The sequence below is a fragment of the Ctenopharyngodon idella genome, chromosome 2 (genome assembly GCF_019924925.1).
Source record: "Ctenopharyngodon idella isolate HZGC_01 chromosome 2, HZGC01, whole genome shotgun sequence".
In the NCBI taxonomy this organism is placed as follows: Eukaryota; Metazoa; Chordata; class Actinopteri; order Cypriniformes; family Xenocyprididae; genus Ctenopharyngodon; species Ctenopharyngodon idella.
The window spans coordinates 19,795,264-19,821,431 of record NC_067221.1 but is presented as its reverse complement, the minus strand read 5'-3'; positions in this window follow the sequence as shown (position 1 = coordinate 19,821,431).

The window sequence follows — 26,168 nt, the reverse complement described above, 5'->3', positions numbered from 1 at the left end:
TTCCTCTATGACTGTCATCCACATTGCATAAAGCACCTGTACGTGCTACCATTCCTCAGTGAGCATATTCGCTTCTTGTGCAGCAAGCGGAGCAAGTTTGGTTTATTTTCCACTTGATGTTTCAGAGAGCCGGGGTTACAAACAGTAACCTATTGTTCTCTTTCATCATCTCATGTTCAAGATCCACCTATAGGAGATATGGACAGCTCCACAGTTGCCCAGTACACTCACAGTGAGGCCCTGAACGCCAGAGGACGATCACCTGGAAAGGTGGTGCATGACAAGACACAAAATTGTACACCACACACAAAGTGAGGATGCAACACCAGCAATGAAAGAAATGACATGTGGTAACATTGATTTATGAAAGAACCAACACACATAATGATGAAAATTTATGGTGCCAGGTGATAGGTCCTATAGACAATAGTGAAGTTCATAAAACCATGAGCTGAGAGTAAATATACGAGAAGCAAATGACAACTGAGGAAAGGTAGCACATGCAGGTACTTTATGCACATTGGTGAGGGGGAGTCCCTTACCTGGCATTGGGCACATGCTCCTGTCTGTCATGCCAGACTTGGTTCAACTGGATGATTCTGCAGAGGTCAGGTACGGATACCCTTCCCATAAGTGCATCTCGAACACGAGAGGATGAAAGAGAACTGTCGGCAAGTGAACATCTGGGCTAAAATCATGCAGTGTGTTTCCCTGGCATAAGAGATTTTTTTTTTTCAGGTTAGTTGTTTGTTCACTGAGCAACAGTAATAGTAATGCTTGCCTTAGCAAACACCACTAATAGTTTCTAACAAATATTCTCCCCTCTGACCTTTAGAAAGTTGATTTCATGGCTCAACATGACTGTCATTGTGACACCAGGTGCAGAATAACATGAGCATTGATTAATGTCCAGCAGTGTGTAGCACAACATTAGAACAACGTTCATCCATTATAGATAAGCTCACCTCGTCACCCTACCCTGATCTCATGTGCTGTGTCTGGCCATACATATTTAACACACACTCACAGGTTGGCCGTCACACATGTGTCTTCACCGTAACCCCAATGATGGCTCAAAATGATAACGATACAAGAGTTACAACAGGTCTTGACAAAGTCGAAAAGGGCAGTTTATGAAAGCCATTTTTAAAGTCCTCATGAAATCAAAATTTACGTTTTTCAGCTTTTAGTATGAATATGTTAACCTTAAGGTTATCTGTAAGCTTGTGTGTTCCAAAACAATCACAAAATTCTCATTCAAAAGATATAAGCATTCAAAACTTACAGTCTCTCACTTCCACCAATATGGATCAATGATTCTGATGACATCACTCTGCGCTTCAGCTTCTCATTCGATTTTCTGTCCAATCAAATGCTCTCTAGAATCTGAAGCGTCCCACCCCCTGCACTATAAATAGACGCTAAAGCTGCTCTGGGTTCGTATTTATCAAGTTTCTCAAATTGCCATTTTAGACTTAAGTGCTGAGAATTCTACTTTCAAACTTAAGTATAAAAGCAAGTTATCAAATTTCTTAAAGCTAAGAATAACTCTTAATCTCCCAATTATTTAAGACAGCTCGAGAGGTCTCTCAAGTGGTTATGAGTTGCCAGTAGGGGGTTGTGATGGCACTGAGGAGACAGAGACTTGCACTAATCTTTCAGGGGAGCAAGAATGTTTTTGAAATGTGTTTGACGACGAGCAGTTAATCAAACTGTATCCTTTGGACAGAGCAGGCATCATCTTTGTCAGCGCTGATTAATGTTGGGCTGAATTGTTCGGTTTTCTTTTGGAATCCATGGTGGCTGACTATATCATAAAATCTACGCTACATATAGGCAGGTCAGTTAAAGCCCGGAACACACCAAGCTGACAGTCGGCAGTCGGACAGTTTTTGTTCGTCAGCCGACTAAGTTTTCTCAGTCGGTTCCATGCAGTCAGCTGAAGTTGGTCCTCGATGGCTTTTTTTCGGCCGATTCGACATGTCAAATCGGTGTCAGAGCTCATCGGTCAGTCGGGCCATCTGATTATTCTGATTGCCTTTTAAATTTGCAATTAAAACATGGTGGAAAATGTGTTTATCTTTCATTTCCAATGTGTATCATAATGTATTCTCTTGAAAATTCTTTATTGTCAGATGTGTGTTGAATGTAAACTCCTCTTAGGAATTTCACCATTCAATGTGAATTTATCTGAGAATATTCTCAAATAAGGAAATCTATTCAGTGATTGGTCCATGCCTATGTCATCATCCAAAATCTTGTTTGTGGCACAGCAAAGTGTCGTGAATCATCTCTAAGACTGACACTTAAGATTTAGTCCTACACTTCACTTAAATTACATCCGAGATGCTTGATAACTAACTTTTAAGCGCAGCTTTGAGCCAAGATTTTTTTACACATAAGTCAATTCTTAGCAGTGTTCTTCTGAGTAATTCTAGATAAATATGGGCCCTAGTCTCTGGTTCTGACGTACTGTTATCCTTGTTCTGTGAGACATAGGCCTATTCTCATTTTCTGTTCCAAAGTGGGGGAAACACCATACAGGTTTGGAATGATGATAAAATATAATTTTCATTTTTTGGTGAACTTTATACATCCCTTAAAAGGTTAGTTCACCCAAAAATGATGTCATTAATTACTCACCCTCATGTCGTTCCACACCCATAAAACCTTCGTTCATCTTTAGAACACAAATTAAGATATTTTTGATGAAATCCGAGAGGTATATGATAGAGGTCTGCATTGGAAACTGGGTTTCCACGGGAAAGCCGCGGGACCCGATATGATCTCTTGCTGCGCGGAATTAAATTTTGAATGAAAGGCGGATTGCGGTCGGTAACTATAGTGTACATTAGGCGGGAGCGGGTGGTCAGACAATAACCTGGTCGCTCCCGAGATGCTTTGACATCAGTGCATCTGTGCTTGAACTTGAAGTGAACAAAACTTTCTGCAGTGGTGGCGTTCACACAGTCCCCAGTTCCCTGTCCTGAGAAAACTGGCAAGATATGTTCTTCGTATTAAAGGTCTGCGCGAGTGCACCTTCAGAGAACATTCAACTTTTGTGATCGGATTTTAGAGGAGAGACGTTTTGAAATGGTTGTCAGTCAGCATCATTCTATTCTTGCGTGGATGTTAAAAAATATTTCAGTTTTCATTTATGTATTTTTGGCTTAGCCTATAGTTTTGAGGGACATGTTGTAGGCTATTTAATTTAGCCTATTTTTCTCTGTGATATTTAGCCTATTATTCTTTGGACATTTTTTCTCTGACATTTTTAGGGTGTTGACAGTATCATAAGACAAATAACACATAAAAATCTTGTATATGCAACATTTTATATTTGTTATCCCCAATCAGTCTCTTTCTTTAGGGGAAGTTTAAACGCGAGATTCTGGAAACGATCTAAATTTAGCGGGACCCGTCGGGTCGGGAAGAAAATCACTATATGTGGATAGCGGGTGAACACAATTTTAGGCGGGAGCGGATGCATGCGGAATAGAACCTTGCGGGAGCGGGACGAAAAAACAGTCCCGCGCAGACCTCTAGTATATGACTCGTCCATAGACAGCAATATAATCAACACTTTCAAGTTTCAGAAAGGTACTAAAGACATCGATAAAACAGTCGACATGACTACAGTGGTTCAACCTTAATTTTATGAAGCGACGAGAATACTTTTTGTGCGCAAAAACAAAAAAATAAGGACTTTGTTCAACAATGGCTTCTCTTCCCTGTCATTATCCTTACATAATTGCCGCAGTAAGCACAGTGATGGACATACGCTGGACGTAAACAACATCTGAGAATGGCACAGAAGAGAAGATATTGTTGAATAAAGTCATTATTTTTGTTTTTGCGAACAAAAAGCATTCTCGTCGCTTCATAAAATTAAGGTTGAACCACTGCAGTCACGTCGATGGTTTTAACGATGTCTTTAGTACCTTTCTGGACCTTGAAAGTGTTGATTATATTGCTGTCTATGGAGTCACATACCTCTCGGATTTCATCAAAAATATCTTAATTTGTGTTCTGAAGATGAACGAAGGTCTTTCAGGTGTGGAACGACATGAGGGTGAGTAATTAATGACAGAATTTTCATTTTTGGGTGAAACTACCCTTAACCTACCCATTAACTACCCTTTAATCGTACCCAATACCTAAACTTAACAAATACCTTACTAACTATTAAAGGGTTTGTTCACCCAAAAATGAAAATTCTGTCTTAATTACTCACACTCATGTTGTTTCACACCAATAAGACCTTCGTTCATCTTCAGAACACAAATTAAGATATTTTTGATGAAATCTGAGAGTTCTCTGACTCCTCAATAGACAGCAATTTAACCACCACTTTCAAGTTCCAGAAGGTATAAAGACATCGTTAAAATAATTGACATGACTGTAGTAGTTAATTTTATGAAGCGACAAGAATACTTTTTGTGCACAAAAACAAAGCAAAAATAATGACTTTATTCAACAATATCTTCTCTTCTGTGTCATTCTTCTACGCTGTTTACATCCAGCTCTTCCAGGTTCTACGTCAGAACGCCAGATGAGTATTGGCAGACGCTGTTCACGTGAACAGCACGATGCATGCATGTGATACTGACGCAGGAGTCGGCCAATAATGATTTGGTGTTCTGACGAACCTGGAAGCGTCAGGTGTTGTTCAAGAAGATGTTTTACTCAGATATACGTCACAATAGGGAATAAAAGACTATTGCAACTTCCATTTCATGCCAACTTTAGGGCAGTTTTCCAATATTTCAGGCATGTTTTTCCTCCAGACTGTGGAAATTTCTCTGAAATTGAGTGTATAGGTGAACTGGAGGTTTTGGGGGCTTAGGATCAGTTCCATGCAGTTACATTTCTCTGTCTATGGAGTTTTTGGGGTTCTCTTCAGTTATCATTATTATACATTTTCATACTTGGTTACAGGTTATGTTGTACAAGGAAAGATATTGCACAAAATTGTTGTACTATTATGAATCCACTGTGTATTGAATAACCTGTGAATGTGTGTGTGGAAAAAGAGGTGAACTTACCCTGCAGCTGACCTTCATCCCAATTCCTGAACAAAGATTAATATTGCATGAAATCCAATTATTTTATCTTTTTTATTTTATCAACTCTTAAAATTAGTCTTTTCCTAAAATAATCATTTTACATAATAAATACAAATGATTACCTTTCAGGGTATAGAGAGTTTAACACTGATTTTAGATCATCCAGTCTGGGACTGTGTACGAATGAGGGGCCTTAATTCATCTGGAGAGCTGACAGGAACCACTGGGGTAATTGGGTCTTAACTGAATTTAGTGAGGACCCAAGTGACCAGAACCCACTTGCCCTGTATATTCTCACTTAGCTTGAGAGCTGTGTAAAATTAATACAGTTCCTTAATGAAAAATACTTCCATTGCAGGGGAATCCGGACACAGACTGTGAGAAAATCCTTATTACCAACTGATGACTGTAACATTTGTGAGATTATTCAGGGAAATGTGCTGCACTGAGTCACGACAGAATGAATGTAAGTACTCATAGGAAACATTTAAAGTAGGCAGTATATCAATTAAAGAATTATGGAGTAAGCATTGGCATTATAAAGTGTAGTTGATCATAATAAAGTGTAATTATACTGTTGATAAACAATAGTACAGAGCCGTAAGGGCATATGGCAATGTGAGATAGAAGGTGAAACTATATTTCAATACTTTTCCGTGAAAACGCGAAGTGTCACGGGGGAACGCAATAGTTTTGTGAGAAAACACAAAGATTTTTGCGAGCGAACGTGACGTTTTGCAGGGGGGACGCAATAGTTTTGTGAGAGAAAACAAAGGTTTTGCAAGTGAACACAAAAGCATTGAAATACAATGTTTTCTCCCATCTCATATATTTTTTTTCATTACAATGTACAATAGCAACAACTCAACCAGAAAACACTTATCATTTAGCTTATTTATGAGGCCACAAGCTTCTGTGACAACTTGATTTCCCATCATTCACTGTGGACAGTAAAATAATAAAAAAAACGTCTCTGGTTACTTGCGTAACCCATGTTCTCTGAATAGGGAACGAGATGCTACGTAGCATTGACACAATGGGAAACACTCTCAGGCGGTGCTGATTGTCTGAACCCGTATAGAATTTATTGGCTGATGGCACGGGCGCCGCCTCAGCAGCGCTACGTCACTCTCTTTTGATATAGTAAACACGCCATATGCTCCTCAAATTTTTTACCAGAGGTGAAGGGAGCTTCTGCACCTCATAAGCCAAATAAATCACGTCTCTCACCCAATGAGAAATCCTGTGCTTAGAGGTGGCAGGCCCCAAAGCACACAAATACTTTTACATTTACATTTAGTCATTTAGCAGATGCTTTTATCCAAAGCAACTTACAAATGAGAGTAGTAGAAGCAATCAAATCAACATGAGTGCAACAGTATGCAAGTGCCATGTCAATTCCCAGTTTCACCAGCAAAGTGCTCGTAGCAAGGATTTTTTTTTTTTTTTTTTTTGTATACAAATAGATGGAGAGAGAGAATAGAAAGATAAGTAGTAAAGATAAAAAGTAAGTGCTAATATTACTGGGTCAAGTGTTGAAGAAAAAGATATGTCTTTAGCAGTTTTTTGAAAATGGCTAAATACTCAGCTGCTTGGATAGAGTGTGGCAGGTCATTCCACCAGCAGGGAACAAACCAGGAGAAGGTCCGTGAAAGTTATTTTGGGATGGCACCACAAGGCGCCGTTCACTTGCAGAATGCAAACTTCTGGAGGGCGTGTAAGTCTGAAGTAGTGAGTTTAGGTATAGTGGTGCAGAGCCAGTGGTTGTTCTGTAGGCAAACATTAAAGCCTTGAATTTGATGCGAGCGGCTATTGGCAGCTAATGCAAACTGATGAAGAGAGGTGTGACGTGTGCTCTCTTCGGCTCGTTAAAGACCACTCTTGCTGCTGCATTCTGGATCAGTTGTAGAGGCTTGACAGTGCATGCTGGAAGGCCTGCCAAGAGAGCATTACAATAGCTCAGTCTGGATAGCACAAGAGCTTGGACAAGAATTTGTGTGGAATGCTCCGATAGGAAGGGTCTAATCTTCCTAATGTTGTTCAAGGCAAACCTGTAGGACCGGGCCGTTGTAGCGATGTGATCTGTGAAGCTTAAACAATCATCCATCACCAGTCCAAGGTTCCTGGCTGTCCTGGAAGGAGTTATGGTTGACGAACCAAGTTGAATGGAGAGGTTGTGATGAAGCATTGGGTTGGCACCGACCACAAGCAGTTCCGTTTTTGCAAGGTTAAGTTGAAGGTGGTGGTCCTTCATCCAGGCAGAAATGGCTGTGAGGCAGGCTGCGATGCGAGCAGCAACCGTCGGATCATCTGGTTGGAATGAGAGGTAGAGTTGTGTGTCATCAGCATAACATTGATAGGAAAAACCATGTTCCTGAATGACAGATCCTAGTGATGACATGTAGATGGAGAAGAGAAGTGGTCCAAGCACTGAGCCCTGAGGTACCCCAGTAGCAAGATGATGAGACTTAGACATCTCACCCCTCCAAGATACCCTGAAGGACCTACCTGAGAGGTAAGACTTGAACCACTGGAGTACGGTTCCTGAGATGCCCTTTGTCATGAGGGTTGACAGGAGGATATGGTGTTTAACGGTGTCAAAAGCAGCAGACAGATCCAGCAAGATGAGTACTGATGATTGTGAAGTAACCTGAGATGACTTGTGCCACTGGCCAGAGCAGTCCGCATACGCCTTTAAAGCCTAAACAGGGCAAAGCAAATGAAGCCTCTCCTCCTCCGTGGAGACAAAGGGAGGAAGACAGAAAGAAAGAAGCTTGACCATTTGAGAGCGGAATGACGTGGACAAAACTTTGGGGACATAACCAGGCCTGGGCCACAGAAACACCTTCACAAGACCCGGGGCAAACTCCATGCAAGGCCCACTCATAGAGAGAGCCTGCAGATCCCCTACATGCTTGAGAGAGGCCAACGCTAACAAAAGCACCACCTTGTTCAGGGTCAGAATCCGGTCGGGAGCTGACTCCAAAGGTTCAAAAGGCAGTTCCGATAACCTCATGCATAAATTGCAAGATATATTACAAATAATCAGACCAAAGAAAAATTCTGTAGATTAATGTAAGCCAGTGAAGTTCTTACCTGTAATATACAAAGAGAGCTAGTTTATAATAAAACAGGTCACAGTGATCAGATCTTTAGAGAACCACCTGTACCAAGCTGGACAAATAAATATAAATAAATAAATTAGTTATATTTTTCACACAGTTATGTGTGCTATGACACTATGCAACCAGCAAATGCTTGGTCTTTTCAAAATGAACTGCAGTTAAATTTGAAACATTGCTGAAGTTATTTATGGAAAAACTGAACTATGTGGATAACTGATCTCACACACTGAATGAAATGAATAGGAAATTGGATGCTTTGTTCTTCATTTGTGTCAGCAAAAAAATTGGGCAGTCGATAACCAGACAACAAGCCACTTGGATCTAGGCAATTTTTCATATGCAGCCTGAAAAAAAAAAATAATAATTTTTTACTCAGTGCTTGATGGACTCTTTGAACATGGTTCGGTTTAAGATGAGACACACTGTGAGTAGAGAGCTGTTTGCTCTTCTTTTTGCATGACTAAAGTGATTGCAGTCCACTGAAGAAGATGGGGTCACTACATCAAAGTCACACGTTAAATCAACTTAATGGATAATTAATGCAATGCACATTTTCTTTTATTTTTTTTCCCCTCAAGGAAAGTCTCATTTCCTTTTAAAATGTATTCACTATGGTCTCCACCTGATTTAGGAAGTGATGTCAAAGAGTATTTTGTATAATTCCATATTATTATATGTTTATAGTGCCATTCTTAGATGAAGACAGTGTGCAATAGCTCCTCAAACGCAACCTTAACCTTTGCAGTGGTCACATTAATAATGAATACACTTGGCACACATGGAGACAGTTCTTTGCATTTAATAGGCATAAAATATACAGGTGCATCTCAATAAATTAGAATGTCGTGGAAAAGTTCATTTATTTCAGTAATTCAACTCAAATTGTGGAAATTGTGTATTAAATAAATTCAATGCACACAGACTGAAGTACTTTAAGTCTTTGGTTCTTTTAATTGTGATGATTTTGGCTCACATTTAACAAAAACCCACCAATTCACTATCTCAATAAATTAGAATACTTCATAAGATCAATAAAAAAGGATATTTTAAACAGAAATGTCAGGCTTCTGAAAAGTATGTTCATTTCTATGCACTCAATACTTGGTTGGGCCTCCTTTTGCATGAATTACTGCATCAATGCGGCGCGGCATGGAGGCAATCAGCCTGTGGCACTGCTCAGGTGTAATGGAAGCCCAGGTTTATTTGATAGCGACCTTCAGGTCATCTGCATTGTTGGGTCTGGTGTCTGTCATCTTCCTCTTGACAATACCCCATAGATTCTCTTTGGGGTTTAGGTCAGGAGAGTTTGCTGGCCAATCAAGCACAGTAACACCATGGTCATTGAACCAGCTTTTGGTACCTTTGGCAGTGTGGGCAGGTGCCAAATCCTGCTGGAAAATGAAATCAGTATCTCCATAAAGCTTGTCAGCAGAAGGAAGCATGAAGTGGTGTAAAATTTCATGGTATACGGCTGCGTTGACTGTGGACTTCAGAAAACACAGTGGACCAACACCAGCAGATGACATGGCAGCCCAAATCATCACTGACTGTGGAAACTTCACACTGGACTTAAAGCAACATGGTTTCTGTGCCTCTCCACTCTTCCTCCAGACTCTGGGACCTTGATTTCCAAATGAAATGCAAAATTTACTTTCATATGAAAAGAGGACTTTGGACCACTGAGCAACAGTCCAGTTCTTTTTCTCCTTAGCCCAGGTAAGACGCTTCTGACGTTGTCTTTGGTTCAGAAGTGGCTTGGTACGTGGAATGTGATAGTTGTAGCCCATTTCCTGAGTGTGTGTGGTGGCTCTTGATGCACTGACTCCAGCTTCAGTCCACTCCTTTTGAAGCTCTCCTAAGTTCTTAAATCGGCTTCGCCTGACAATCTTCTCAAGCCTGCGGTCATTCCTTTCACTCGTACACCTTTTCCTACCACACTTTTTCCTTCCAGTCGACTTTCCATGAATATGCTTTGGCACAGAACTCTGCGAACAGCCAGCTCTTTCAGCAATGACCCTCTGTGGCTTACCCTCATTGTAGAGGGTCTTGATGATCGTCTTCTGGACAACTGTCAAGTCGGCAGACTTCCCTGTGACTGCTGTTGGGATTACTGACCTAAACCCAGTATTTATACCCTGAGAATGGTAATTTAATAGAACTTGAAATTAAATATTCTAATAATTTGAGATACTGATTTTTTTATTTTGATGAGCAGCAAGCTGTAATCATCAAAAATGAAAACAAGTCTGGAAATATTTTACTTTGTCTAATAAATCTAGAATATATTTAAGTTTTACTTTTTGAATTAAATTACAGAAAAAAAAAAAAAAAAACTTTTTCATGATATTCTAATTTATTGAGATGCACCTGTATATGCACTATAAATTCTGCACATAACCTCAGTGGAATTCAGTGGAATTTGTTTACTAAAGCAGTCTGCGAATAAAAATCTATACTACATATTATCAGTCCTTCCAGGATTTTTTTTTTTTTTTTTTTTTGGCGGCCTAAAATGACTGATTTTGCATTTCTTGTTGTTTTGCAGTGATAATATACCACAGACAACATTCTTTTAACATTGTTATTACTTTTCTGACCTCGAGAACCATTGCAGGGCTCCAGACTAACATTTGAGGGCAGTAGCACTGGTGCCATTAAGTTCTAAGGTGAGGGCTGACAGAAAAGCACTTATTATATTTAATAAATATTAAAAATATATATATATTCTTTTCAAACCTGTTTAGTCTGTGTATATTTTTGTGGTGTTCAAAGCACTACATTTCAATGGGACTTGAGTTTGAACTTCTAAATTATTGATTCATCCCCAAGATTTTATCAATGTAATGTTGCAAGACCTGGATTCTTTTTTTAATTTTAGATCATAGAAATACATCTTGATCCTCTGCTGTAGAATTTCCTGAGACCTTTCCACAAACCAGTGTTTGAATTCATTGGTGTCTTCACTGGACTGAACTGTAAGTCACGCAGACCCTGAGGCAGTAAGGCATACCCATGGCATTACTGTTTCTTACATAATATTTCACGAGTGGAATTAAAGGTAGGGTAGGCATTTTTTTTTAAATATATAAACACTTTTTGTTATACTGGTTGAAAGTCTATTCACATCCTGATAGCAATCAATAATAGAAGTGGTCTAAATATTTAAAAAAGACTTCAGATGCAAAAGCCTCTAAGTGCCATCTGACATTTTCTTCTAAAATGAGCATTTTTATCAAGCTTGTATGTTTAGGGTCAGTAATTTCATTCTAATGGCAATTAATAGGTCCTTTTCATTGCCATTAGAGCGAAATTACTGACCCTAAACATACAAGCTTGATAAAAATGCTCATTTTAGAAGAAAATTTCAGATGGCACTTAGAGGCTTTTGCATCTGAAGTCTTCATATATCTTCTGTGGAAGTCTCAGGACAAAAAAATGTTTGTCTAATCATTGCATTCAGACCGAATGCAATGATATGATGGCCATAGCTGTCATTATATGTATTTCCATACCTCCACGCACTCTGCTCATGCAGACATCACACGTCATCAGCGCTTTCTGTAAGGCTATGCAGAGTTGTAGACACACAGTCACAGTCTCAGATTCATATTTTTGCTTTTCTATGACAGCACTATCAACGCCGAAATGAATCTGCAGCAGTCAGGTGGTTCAAGAGCTCTCTAAGTTGTTTACGTTCATTATTACTGTAATGTTATGTGGTTTGAGCCATGAGGTAATTTAACACTGTCTCTCGTGACACATTGCAGACTCTGCTGTGCACGTTCATTTGTTTTGGAGGAGGCGTATTTTATTTTCATCCAGTCCTTTACCAAGTCTTACAAAAGCCATACTGATTTTTTTTTGTTTTTTTGTTTTTTTTAATCTTCTCTGTCTTATGAGCTTCTATAACTTTCTTTTGAAATCCTCGAACATTTCTTTTGATCAGGTCTCATCGTTCTAAAACAGAATATTGAAGTGCAAGGATCCAAAATTGGATTATTTTTTGATATGAAGCTGCAGGTCAGAAGGCTCACATCATTTTTCTAGAAATATTCACTCACACAGCTTTTTAGTCTGCCTGTTCATTATATTTAGTGTCATTTTATGTGTGTGTATGTCAGAGATCATATAGCCAGCTGGTCATTATCACAAACTTAATGTTGACAGGGATCAGGATCAGGTCTTGTATCACCCTGAAGGGGTATATTTTGTGATAATGACCAGCTGGCTGCATTATTCCGCTCCTTTCACAGCTACGTGCCGCATATGAAAACGGTACACTGTGGTGTTCCATTATTTCCATTACTTAAAGCATTAGAGGCAAAAACTCAATGTTTTTCCTGTGAGAACAAATGCATGTTACATAAACTATTTTCCAACAAAAAAGTAATGGAGCATGAAAATTAATTCATTTGAAACCACCCTTAATTGATTTTGACCTGTTTCGCATCAGAGGTCTTTACTGTATTTAACGATTAATATCATAATCTGTTAAACTGAATATAGTAAAAAAAATTATAATAAAATTAGATAAAATTAATCACTAATTTTAATTGTCATAAGCATTAGTCTGTTTCACTTTTTGTACATAGCCCTGTTACTGTATGACTTTCTCCTATAACAGAAACTTCTCAAAAAAGGCCTTGTTTTTTTTAAATAAATAAATTACTTTATATTAAAAAATAAAGTAAAAATTGTTAATTTAATTAAAAAAAAAAAGTTAATTAAATTAAAAAATTAATAAATAAATTTAAAGAAGTACCCTAGTTGGGGAAAGTGCCACTTTAAAAAATAGGAGACTGCAAAGTGACTCAAGAGTGACAATACAATTAACCAATCAGAATCCATTATTTCAGAGAGCCGTGTAATAAATCTTACTTGCTGTGAAGGCAAGGTTGAATTTATTTTATATTAGGCATTTGTTCAATCACACGTCTGATATGAAACATCTGGGACATCATTAAGACCATTATGCAACGTATTACATGAAACTACAACAGCAATCCAATTTATATAACTGCCTCTTGAGCTCATAAAGTTTCAGTAAGTTAAATGAAGTCAGCCTCTAATCTCTCTGAGGGAACAGGTTGATTATATTGACAGAGAAAGGAGACCTTTAAAAGTTCTGATTTAATATTAATATTATTCTGATTTAAAATGTACTATTAATGTGAGAAGGTAAGCATTTATACATGATCACAAGCAAGAAAACAAAGCTGACAAGAAAAAAAGAGAGAGACTGAGATACTTATTAGGATGTGCGCTGCAGATATTGAGGGAATAAAAGTATGTGAGCCTGTGCAGACTCTGAGCTTTTGAAATGCAAACTAGTGCTGTACAGTGTGGAAATGGAGAACATTCTCTGCTGGTCAAACCAGAACCCACAGCGGAGCGCACAGTAGAGGAGTAAACATATTCAAGCTGCAGTGTTGAAAGGCTCAGAAGATGAGGTACACTCAGCACAAGCCAATAAGCTGAACTCAGTCTATATTTATTTACATATAGGCCTATATTATGAGGGTCAGCCGCTTTAGAGTCTTTTTTAATGCCAAAGTGGCCCATTTACCCAAGTGCCAGGTGAGCCGCGCATCTGATATGCTCCACCCAGCGTGCCAGTTATGAATCTGCTAGATCTGCCTATTTTTCAAAACTCTTAGAAGAAAATAAACACAACCCTAGGTATTTATTTGATACAGTGGCTAAATTAACAAGAAATAAAGCTTCAACTTCTGATGTTTCCAAAGAGCACAGCAGTAATGACTTTATGAACTTCTTTACTTGCAAGATTGATAATATTAGAGAAAAAATAATAACCATGCAACCGTCTACTACAGTATCGTGTCAGATAGTGCATTGTAGTGTCCCTGAGGAAAAATTCAATTCATTTACTGCTTTAGGAGAGGAAGAATTGTCTAAACTTGTTAAATCATCAAAATCAACAACATGTATGTTAGACCCTATACCGACTAAGCTATTGAAAGAAATGCTTCCAGAGGTCATAGACCCTCTTCTCAATATCGTCAATTCATCTTTATCATTAGGATACGTACCAAAAACTTTTAAGCTGGCTATTATTAAACCTCTTATTAAAAAACCACAACTTGATCCTAGAGAATTAGTCAATTACAGGCCGATCTCAAATCTCACTTTTCTGTCAAAAATACTAGAAAAGGCAGTATCATCACAGCTATGTTCCTTTTTAGAAAGAAATGGTATCTGTGAGGATTTCCAGTCAGGATTTAGACCGTACCATAGTACTGAGACTGCTCTCATTAGAGTTACTAATGATTTGCTCTTATCATCAGATCGTGGTTGTATCTCTCTATTAGTGTTACTGGATCTTAGTGCAGCATTTGACACTATTGATCACAATATTCTTTTAAATAGACTCGAAAATTATGTTGGCATTAGTGGAATTGCATTGTCATGGTTCAAATCATACTTATCTGACCGTTATCAGTTTGTAGTAGAAAACGAAGACATGTCATATCGATCACAAGTTCAATATGGAGTACCACAAGGCTCAGTACTAGGACCGTTACTGTTCACTCTGTACATGCTACCCTTGGGAGATATCATTAGGAAGCATGGCGTTAGTTTTCACTGTTACGCTGATGATACTCAGCTCTATATTTCTTCGCGCCCTGACGAAACTTACCAATTCACAAAATTAACGGAGTGCATAGCTGATATAAAAAATTGGATGACCAGTAATTTCCTACTACTAAATTCAGAAAAAACAGAGATTCTAATTTTTGGACCAAAAACTTCTTCACGTAATAACCTAGAATATTGTCTAACACTTGATGGCTGCTCTGTTAAGTCTTCGTCGTCAGTTAGGAACCTAGGTGTGCTCTTTGATACCAATCTTTCATTTGAAGGCCATGTTACTAGCATCTGTAAAACCGCATTCTTCCATCTTAAAAATATATCTAAACTACGACATATGCTCTCAATGAAAAAATGCAGAACAGTTAGTTCATGCGTTCATGACCTCAAGGCTAGATTACTGTAACGCTCTACTGGGTGGTTGTTCTGCTCGCCTGATAAATAAACTACAGCTCGTACAAAATGCAGCAGCTAGAGTTCTTACTAGAACCAGGAAGTATGACCATATTAGCCCAGTTCTGTCAACACTGCATTGGCTTCCTGTTAAACATCGTATAGATTTTAAAATCTTGCTAATTACTTACAAAGCACTAAATGGTTTAGCTCCCCAGTACCTGAGCGAGCTCCTAATTCATTATAGTCCTTCACGTCTATTGCGATCTCAGAATTCAGGCCAGCTGATAATACCTAGAATATCAAAATCAACTGCAGGTGGTAGATCCTTCTCCTATTTGGCACCTAAACTCTGGAACAATCTTCCTAGCATTGTTCGGGAAGCAGACACACTCTGTCAGTTTAAATCTAGACTAAAAACGCATCTCTTTAACCTGGCATACACATAACACATTACCAATTTATATTTCCAAATCCGTTAAAGGATTATTAGGCTGCATAAATTAGGTCAGCCGGAACCGGGAACACTTCCTATAACACCTGATGTACTCGTTACATCAGAAGAAGAATGGCATCTACGCTAATATTAGTCTTTCTGTTTATCCCGAGGTTCACCGTAGTCAACCGGATCCGGGCCGTATCCAGGTGAGACCAAGGACCTGCACCTTGACACGACCACAACGCAGCCCTGAAGTATCAGCAGAGATTGAGTCAACTAGATCATCCCCTGTGAAGGCCTCATCGACACGACAGCCACGACACAGTTCCTCAACAACCGTCCATACCGGCGTGATGAATACGATCCTCAATTGGATGGAACTGAAATAAATACTTTTAATGTTGCGATCCTATTGGACTTATGATAGCAACCTGAATTGTAACAAAGCACTGTTGGCCAGAGGAGAACTGGCACCCCGACTAAGCCTGGTTTCTCCCAAGGTTTTTTTTCTCCATTTTAACACCAATTGTAGTATGGCTCCGTCTACCCCTGCAAGAACTTTATCTATTTATAAAACTTTGTATTTGGCTTTTAATTTAATGTAAACTGGGGACTGGGGCATGCTGAATGTGTATTTTATCTTTATATCTCTTATATAAATTATTTTCATCATTGTACAGCAATTTGGTCAACCATTGTCGTGTTTAATTGGGCTGTATGAAGTAAATGTCACAGTATGTAGCAAACTCGAACACAAAGATGATGAAGAAACAGGAGTATTAAGTCTGAGGCAACAGGAACATAGAAAACATCTACATAGCATAAACAAGGCAGGACAAACCGAACACAAACTGAGAGAACTACTGAGAGAAATACTGGTGGTAATAAGGTGAACACAGCTGAACCAAATGACAAATCAATTAATAACCATGACGATAACTAAGGGAAACGGTGCAAACTGAAATCAAAGTCCAAAACGGTGTGTGAGTGTGACAGTAAAGTAAAGTAAGAAGTAAAATATAATTTTAGGAATGTTTTTCTATGCCACCAAAGTCTAAATAAAGGTAATACACAATTTTTACTTCCAGTATTTTACAGTAAAATTACACATAATTGTCTTGTTCAATCAAATATAATTTAGTACCATTTATGACATTTTAACCAATGTAAAGGTTTTTATCTACTGTATATATGCTCAAAACACTAAAATGATGAAATCTTGCTGCCACACAAATAGCATACATGAAATTACCCAGAGCAGATCTAGACAGGCGGAGCTGGGAGAGGTGGAGGGTTTCTGACAGTGTGCTGCAAGACTTTTTTGCAGCAAACACTGAACCAAATCATTTAAAGTCCCCCTGTGGTGAAAATCAAGTTTTTAAAGTTGTTCATATGTCTATGTGGTGTTTTTAACATGCTTTAAGACAAACCATGTGCAAATTCATAGGTTAACACCATTGCTGAGTATTTTTTCTTTAAAACTGCAGTAAACCAAAGAAAACGGTTTGAAATTGCTGGTGTTTCTGACATCACAAACTACCTTGTAACCAATCACGTCAATGTGCCAGCGGGCTTTAGCATATTATTAACTGACCGTGCAAGGGAGTTTCAAAATAAGGTTATCCTGGTATATTTTTCTGTTGATATGAAAAATCGGGTAGATTCAGCAATATGGCTGGTGTATGATGCATATTACCATGTTATGATGAACTATATGCCTTTCTCCACTGATGTTTTAAATTGTTCAAAGCGTTTCTAGTATACTGATTGTTAGAAGGCAGCTGTCTGACTCGTGAATGTGAACATGGTTTGTGTAACATTAGCAACACATTATTAGCTGTTTGATAGCGTAGTAGTCAAGCAAAATGCTAATTATATTAATTACCGTTATGTGTCCGACGTTGTAAAAAGCGATACCATTGTGCAGCGTTTACCTCAGAAAGTTGACCGAGTGGATCATGCGAGTGAGTGGAGGCGGGGCTAATTATCATATTCATAGATCCATGTATATTAAATGAAGCAAGGGTATACAGTTACATTCAAGCTATTTTAAGGCATTAAGATTTTTTTTTTTCACAGGAAAAAAAATGTTTAAATATGTAATTTTGGTCATCAAAGATGAGTTTTAATGGATAAAATTATTGACTACAGGGAGACTTTAAATGTTGATTAGCAAGCTCATTTTCTACAGATGCAACAGAGACCAACCAGCTTGTGCCATGTAGTGAATGATGTGCTGCTAGCAGATTGCAAGGACCTATGAGCCTGTTCCATCTGTTTCATGACGGTACGTATTTGTAGGAAAGAAGGAAAGGAAAATATTATATAAATTTTTAATAGGAACAAGAGACAATTATTGCAGAACACTTACAGAAAAGTACAGAACACTTCAGAAGTGTTGCCCTGACAACAAGATCTAATGCTATAGGTGAAATGTAGCAGATAGCAGCTCTGAGGACCTACAGTATGACACAGCTCATATGACATTATCTCTATTAGATATGACTGTACTGGCATAGCACAACATCAACATCACATCCTGCCTAAAGGCTTTTACTTCAGAAATATGGAACTATGATGACTAAGAAAGGAATTCCATGTGTAGTCATACTGCATGCATTACAAGGTAATGATTATTGTGATGCTGTAATATTGACAACCCTTATTACGTTAAAATCATAGTTTTCATTACAACAACAGATGGTCTCATTCAATTCAGCTGGGTTTTCCACTCTATGATTCTACCCAGGACCACAAAATTCATGCAGTGTAAAAACATTTATTTATTTTAGTGAAGAGACAGAGCTCTAATTAAAAGGTTGGCGCTGGATGGGCAATCAAGTGAGATATCTGCAAATAATTCCAGGATCAATTACTGTTGGAAACAAGAATATACAGACATGGCAAACAAATAAAAAAGCTTTAGTGGTTGTGTACAAGTTAAGTTCTATAATAAAATCCAGTGATGTTAGACTTTGTGAGTCATTCAAACAGATTTACTAATGAATCATTTGTGAAATAATGAAATAAATAACAGATATGTCAGCCAGACATAACAAATGTAAAGTTGGAGGTTCTTGCAGGGGTAGACAGAGCCAAACTATGCATAACTGGCATGCTGGGTGGAGCCTATAAGAAGCGCAACTCACCTGGCACTCGACAGTCTTGGGTAAACAGGCCACTTTGGCATTAAAAAAGATCACAGGCTGCATACGAAAACTGGAAAATGCTGCCTTCAGAGGACACATTTCAAGGTAGGAAAGTATCAAGGCACGTCCGAATCAAATGTTAGCTTCACTTCCTCTTCCTGAGATACCTTCATCTGATTTTTGAAGGCAGCATAGATCTATCCTTCGCTGCTTTTGATATCCCACAATCCTGTGCGTTCCATTCTGAGACAGTTGAGCTAGAAAAAGCGTCCGAAAGTTGTGTTTGCTGGACAGTTTGTGTCTAAATGTACGTTTTTGACCAACGTTTTCCACTTTTGATGTAATTTCTAGTGAGAAATTTACTACTTTGTTTAGTTATCACAAAAGCTCACGATATTTTTGTATTTTGTAGATAATTAAACTGTTACGCTGCCTCAGAAGTCTGTCCAAAATCAGTTTCGTGAGGTGCCTTCATGCACAAACTCTGCCTTACATGTCATTGACTGATAAGGCAGCGAGGAAACAAGTCAGCTGCCTAGGTTTTCGGATGCAGCCACGGACAATTGCGCGACAAGTATGATTCCTTTTTTGGAACTTCTCATTCATTTCTATGATATCCGCAAATAGTGATTGACTGTTGTACAACTCTTCAAATGAAATTCAGTTATGTCAAGGCTGTAATGTGATTGGTTATCAAGGCGTGATCCAAGTTAGCTGTTACACTTTCTCCATGGACCCCTGTATCTCCCAATAATAAGACCATCTCTGGTACAGTCCAATAATTCTGTGAAGGTTTTTTTCTGACAATGTCAGTTTACTTCAAAATCTTACAATGGATCTACATTCATGTTTAATGATGATCATGATGAGCTGTAGAAATCAAAGAGAGCTGTGAAATATGTTTTGTCGCATGTCAGAATCACTGCAGAGTTCATGTTACAGTAAAGTGGTGAGGTAAGGTATAGTGAGGAGGGGAAATCAACAACCAGTATTTGAAGTTTCATGAGAGAAATTGTGAGTTTCATTTCTTTGAAGCTACAGAAGCCTTGAGAAACCCGCTACCTTATGGAAACCCAAGAGACCAATTTGGTCCTGGCTGAAAGCTCAGAGGAAAAAGGCTTGTGAGCGCTTATGGCTATGGAAGCTGCTTTCTTGGTATCAGAAATTTACTACAGAATCAATTTTAGAGGTTGCATATTCTTTTATGAATATATATTCACAAAATAAATATTTAAATGTAAATATATATTAGCTAATTTCTGCCAGACTGAATTAGCATTTGAATTAGGTCACCCCCTCTCTCCAAAATTCCACCAAGGAATTATCCTTTCACCCAGAGCAACAGAGGGAGCTCATGAGAAGAAAACAGGAGTTATTAGTTATAGAGGGTATGCACTGACATCACATGACTGGATTTAATAGGGGAAACTGCAAAAACGTGAGTAAAACAAGTAAAACAAATGATTAAACTAAAGGTCGACTCAGTAGTGTTCCTGTTACAACTTACCAAAGATCCAGTAATCCATGGATATTGACATGCAGCCAGGAATCATGTTTCCAGACATTTATATGTGCCAGATTTCGACGCCGGGGAAAAACATAAAGCAAATTTGCCTGTGAACGCCTCATATAAATACAATATAGGTAGGTCTAAATCCGGGTGATCACTTATATCAATTTTATCTATATCATCCAGTCTTAAAACTTGTATAGTTTTTGTCAGTGTTTATTTAAAAAACAATTATGCAGACTATAAGATGGTTAATATTTAATTGATGAGTTGTCAATACAATATATAACAATACAATATATAGGGTATGATTTTACCCTAAAATTCAACATATTGACAAAATGATAACTGCAAATCCATATTTTGCTGCCTGGAGTCCAGTTGTTTCTGTAAATTGCAACGATCCATTTGCTTCTCTTTTCTTTAGCTTTCGGCAGTCTGTAAAAATATTCCTCAGGTATCTTGTCAAAACTATTTGCACAGTCAATAGCACAGCTCTTTCCCATTTTGAATGAGTTTTGTGTGTTTTATCGTGGCATTCACGCTAAAAATCAATGCTGCTACTCAGCCTTTAGCATCGCATGTAAATATATTTCTACTTCATACAGTGATCAGAGTCCCCATCGGATTGCAAGGAAGTTATTTCAAACACTCACTGGCATCTGAAATTGGGTTGTTGAATGTTGAAGTTAGCTGGTAGCCTGGGAAATGAGCAGTGATGCTGCAACTCCTGAGGTAAATTCTGCCTCTGTTCATGGCTATTCCTCAAGCCCCAGTTGCCCTGCATTGACCTCGAAGAAGCCCAGACGAGGCCCGATCAAGCCCGGAAATGACTGGAAAAGCGACCTGCCCTGGCACGGACTAGCATGTTCGCCTTTGGCCCGACAGTGGAAACGCAGCTATTAAGTACTATTGTACAACAAGAAATTTTGCTACTATCTCGCGTCACCACTTGGCTTACAATGTAAAATCTAGGGATTTGTTTACACCTGGTATTAAGATGTGTTTTGGTTGACTGGATCACAAATAGACGAGTGAGACACATACTCGTTTACACCTGGTATTTTAATCTGTCTCTTTTGTCTGCTTTCAACCACTTCTGTCCTGATTTCTTCAAGGGGAGGGTCTATGGGCAGGTAAATATATGTTTTTTTTTTCAGTCTAATGGACAAAATAAGCTTGCACAATTTACACATGAATGCGGCCGGAGACAACAGAAAAATAAATAGGGAGAGCAGCAGCTTTGGTTTCTGCTCTGACAGCCACAGGACCATGCTGAAGGCTGTGAGTGCGTGTTAGAAACCAGGAATGGTGAGAGAACATTGTGCTTGGTACGTTTTCATCTTCAAACCAAACTTGGGTCTCAACAAAGTTTAAATCCCGTCTGGCTAGCGTGTTTCCCATAATGTCAGTAGATGGAGAGTAGGTGGTCTTTTGTGGCTGTTCAAACACATTCAACCACATGAGAGTCTACTTGACAAAAGCAATCCGGTCGAATGCGTTTTCGACTGTCTCTCGAAAGTTACGCTCAGACCAAATCCATTTTTTGAGTATATCCAATTGAAATCTGATCAGATTTAGCACGTGTGAACGGCAAAAAAAATTACAATATAAAAATTTTACAAACACGTTTCAAGCTACATTCATATGTGGTTTGAAATCCTGTTCAAATCACATTTCTGGAAATCCGTTTTAGTCTGACTGCTCTGATCGGATTTTTATGTGGCTTTGGTGGTTTATGTGACTTTCTCATGCCACGTAAAATGTAAACTGAAAGTCACTGCAGAAACAAGGTTGTGTTGTTACAAAGTGCCAGACAAGCAGAAAATGACAATACAACGGAGACTTGTTTTGAGTCCAGCGGAGACGACAGCTCGGAATAAAGCCTCCTACGCTTCTGCCGCTGCCTCATAAGACGCTGTAGTCCAGTGCAGCAGCTATACATTGTCATGTGGTAAATAAGACATCTGTATTGCAAACCCCTCCATGTTGCGGTTGTTTTTGGCATATACCTGTGCATTGGTTTCTATTGCAATGATGTTGCATTGGTAGGCCTACCAATGCAACATCATTGCCATAGAAACCAATGCAGATATTCAGGAAAATGAAAGAGCAGCATGGACACACAAATCAGATCTGAATCTTTGTGATACACAATGTGGCCAGTCAATAATTTTAGATCAGATTCCAATCAGACACAAAAATAATCTGATTTGGACTGATAGTGTGAACGTAGCCGAAGTGGTCGAAAGTGGAAAAGCTCAAAAGATTTTAGACCCCGTTTACACCTGTATTTAGTGTCGTCCACTTGTGATCCGATCAACCAAAATGCATTTGTGGGATTACAAATTTAAGAATCTGTTTAAGATCTGCTGATCCTACATCCTGACATAACATCACATGAGATGCTATGGTGAAGTACATTGTATTTAGCATTTTAAGGTAAAAAGGATGACTTTCTAGCTCTGCCTTTGTCTCTATGATAATGTGAAGGTATGGGCTATACTGTCAGACTGATTGGATTAGCACCTATGCATTTGAATGACACTGTTATGTTGATTAGATCAGGGCTGGGGAAATGCCGGTAACGGGCTGATTCCTGCACTGCATTTGCATGCTTTGTTTAGATTGTCTCCACCTCTACTGTATGTATCCCTCCCCCTTGAATGTATATAAACTACAATGTACCCTGCCTTAGTTGGACTTGGATGACTACAGCGACGCACAGCGCGTTTCTCAATAAAGAGTAACTTCTGCTTGAAAGATATCCCAACGTCTCCTGGTCTCTGCTTCGACGAGGAAAAAGTTTCCTACACATTTTAATACCAGGTGTAAAGAGAGCCTATAGGTCCTGTTGCAAAACCAGTCAAGAGGATGTGAAAGTGAAGTTAAATGCTTGATGCATTGATTGTTGTGTTGTAATCAAGTAAAAAGTATTAACATATACCTATACCGGGCTTGTTGATTAAATGTCTTTTTTTATGTGATTGTAAAGGTCTTGTCTATGTGGTATTGTTTCTGTAAGGGTGAATGAACTTACTGATAATAAAGTCATCATCATCATCATATTTTCTATCAGAGTGTCTATATTTACACTAAGTGCAAATAGCCCGCATTATTGGCAGAGGCTATTTACACTAACTCCCCCCACCATTGTCTGATTGAGTCAGACAAAATTACAAAAGAAACACAGCATCCATTTATGACATTTATACACTAAATAGGCTTATGTTGTTATTACTGCATACTGTTTTATAATATACTACAACACGCTTAAGTGCAAATAGTATCTGCTACTATTTGCACTAAGTATAAAGACCATCTAACTACTATTTGCTCTTAGTGTGAAGAAAATACTGCTATTTTCACTTTGTGTAAATATCATCTATTGCTATTTATGCACATAGTCCAAAAAAAAAAATACTTTTTTGAGAATTTCATTTTTTTAATGAGTTTTTTTTTTGTCATTATCACTCTGACATTTTTCACTTACCTTAAACATATCAAAATTATTTTTTAATTCAGAAATTAAAGCATGTTCATCATATAGTGTATTTAAATCACTGTTTGTATGTTTTTAAATAAATTAATGTATTTTTAAATAAATTAATGGATCCAGACAAAAACAGCATCATGACATTGACCCCAGTAACACAAGCACAATCCGAAGACTCAACAACACCATACTGAGAAATCAATACTTGTCTGGAATTAATCGTTTAATGTGAAACCCATTACCATTTGACTTCCGATACATGACCACAATTGAAGATATCATTTGTAGCTCTTTTTTTTTGCCTGTCATACATATCCTGATAACTGTACTCTGATTACAATAGCTGGGAGGGAGACATAGGATCAGACTTGACTCAGCACCTGGCTCAGGAAAGTAAATAAAACATATATTTCATCAAAGCAGTTAAGGTAATGCATTTTTATGAATGTTTCTAATAAACAACGAGGATGCACATGAGTATTCAAGTAGACAGGCACATATGGAACTCCTAAACTCCCTTGACTCCTCATGTGCTCTCTAAGTTGTGATCTTCCTTTCCTTTCTTCTGTTTTAATCTCTCTGTTTTCACTCTAAGGTAACAGACTGAGAGAGTTGAACTATAATGTAGCATGTAAAAATCAATAAATGGCTAAATTCAGTAAAATAAAACCAAAAAGTTAAATAGTTTTTACCTTCTTATCATACATATAAATTACAAAGTGAGAAAGATTCAGCTTGAAAAGAACTTGTTACACTAGCTCAGATCCTGTGTAAGATAGACTTTTGACTATTGACAAATGAATGCCTTTTTTGTATCAGATAGGCTGTGAACAGTCTATGGGCTTAGACTAGACTAGAACTATTTCATTGAATCTAATATTTTAGAGGTCAAGAAGTGTCAATACTTGGATTTGAATTACACTGACTGATCAATGTAAGGCATTTGAATATGACAGTTACATTTCTCAGAGTTTCTGGAGTTTCCTCCTGATGTTAGACAGAATGTTAATTACAGACAGACTTGATCTGGGATAGCTGAAGCCCGGCTGGGGATCTGTGTGTGAGAAACATTATCTGGCAAAAGTAAGACTTTCCTCCGCTATCTCCTATCACAGGAAGTGGCTTGTGTCACACTATCTATAGGCTCTTATTTTGTACAACATTATACTGTTTCGTTGACGCCAGAACATGCTGCAGTATCCGCTATACAACCCTTACAATCAATACAAACCACTTCTCATGTCTCTCTCTCAGTCTCTTTCTCTCTCTCTCTCTCTAAATATATACATATCTTTATTGGAAAGTGTTTAAGCAATGTTTTTAATGTTTGTTCAATCAACCGTAAACAATTATTGCACATGCTGTGGAACAGTCCTTAAGACACTAACAGCTTACAGGTGGTAGACAATTAAGGTCACAGTTCCAATAACTTAGGACACTAAAGAGACCTTTCTACTGAAAACACTAGAAGAAAGATGGCTCTCTGATCACCTGCGTGGACGTCTCATAGTCCTGCTGCAGGAGGCATGGGGATTGCAGATGTGAACAGAGTAATAAACTGTAATGTCTGTAATGTAAGATGCCTAAGATCTTGCTACAGGGAGAAAGGAAGGACAGCTGATCGTCCTTGCAGTGCCAAACCACGTTTAACCATGTGTCCCACCTGATGTGTTTGAAAACTGATGAGAACCCCCCATCAAATGTCTGTGAAATTTATTCAGTTTATGTCTCAGATAAATCGTTTTATGTTCATACAAAATTGACACATAATAGGAAATTTGCTGGAAGCAGAAAAAGCAGTATGCAGTGGGAGGATCTTTTTTTAGTATATATACAACATTTAAATCTCAAGCACTACTGGGTGTGCTATAGTTGCTCCCAACCAAATGTACAAAGACTCTGTGCAGTTGACATGCTTTTTTTAAAGTGTGAGTAAAATGCAGATTTTTTTTTTTTTTTTTTTTTGCTTAGATTAACTAAAGTACGATATTGGACCTGAAATCAAATGAAGAAATATTGAGGTTAATTCATTAACACAGCAGGTTTTTAGAGCACAGACTAATACCATTGGGACATGTGAGGTGTTACAGTTTCTTTAGTGATATTCGAGGCTACACCATAACTGTTACATTACTGATACGTTTTTGCACATTTGTAATAGGCTAATTCTAATAACGCAGGAATGAATATATCTATGCAGGTACTGTATATTGTGTTTTGTACATAATATCTGGCATATGTTACGTTATATATGTTGTATGTATCTTAACAAAAATCATTTGAATTTTAAGAAAAGGATAGTTCAGAGGTTTCCATGATTTCTAAAGCAGACATACACAAGCTGCGCGGAGGTAGAACTATGCTATCAAGCCATCAACATC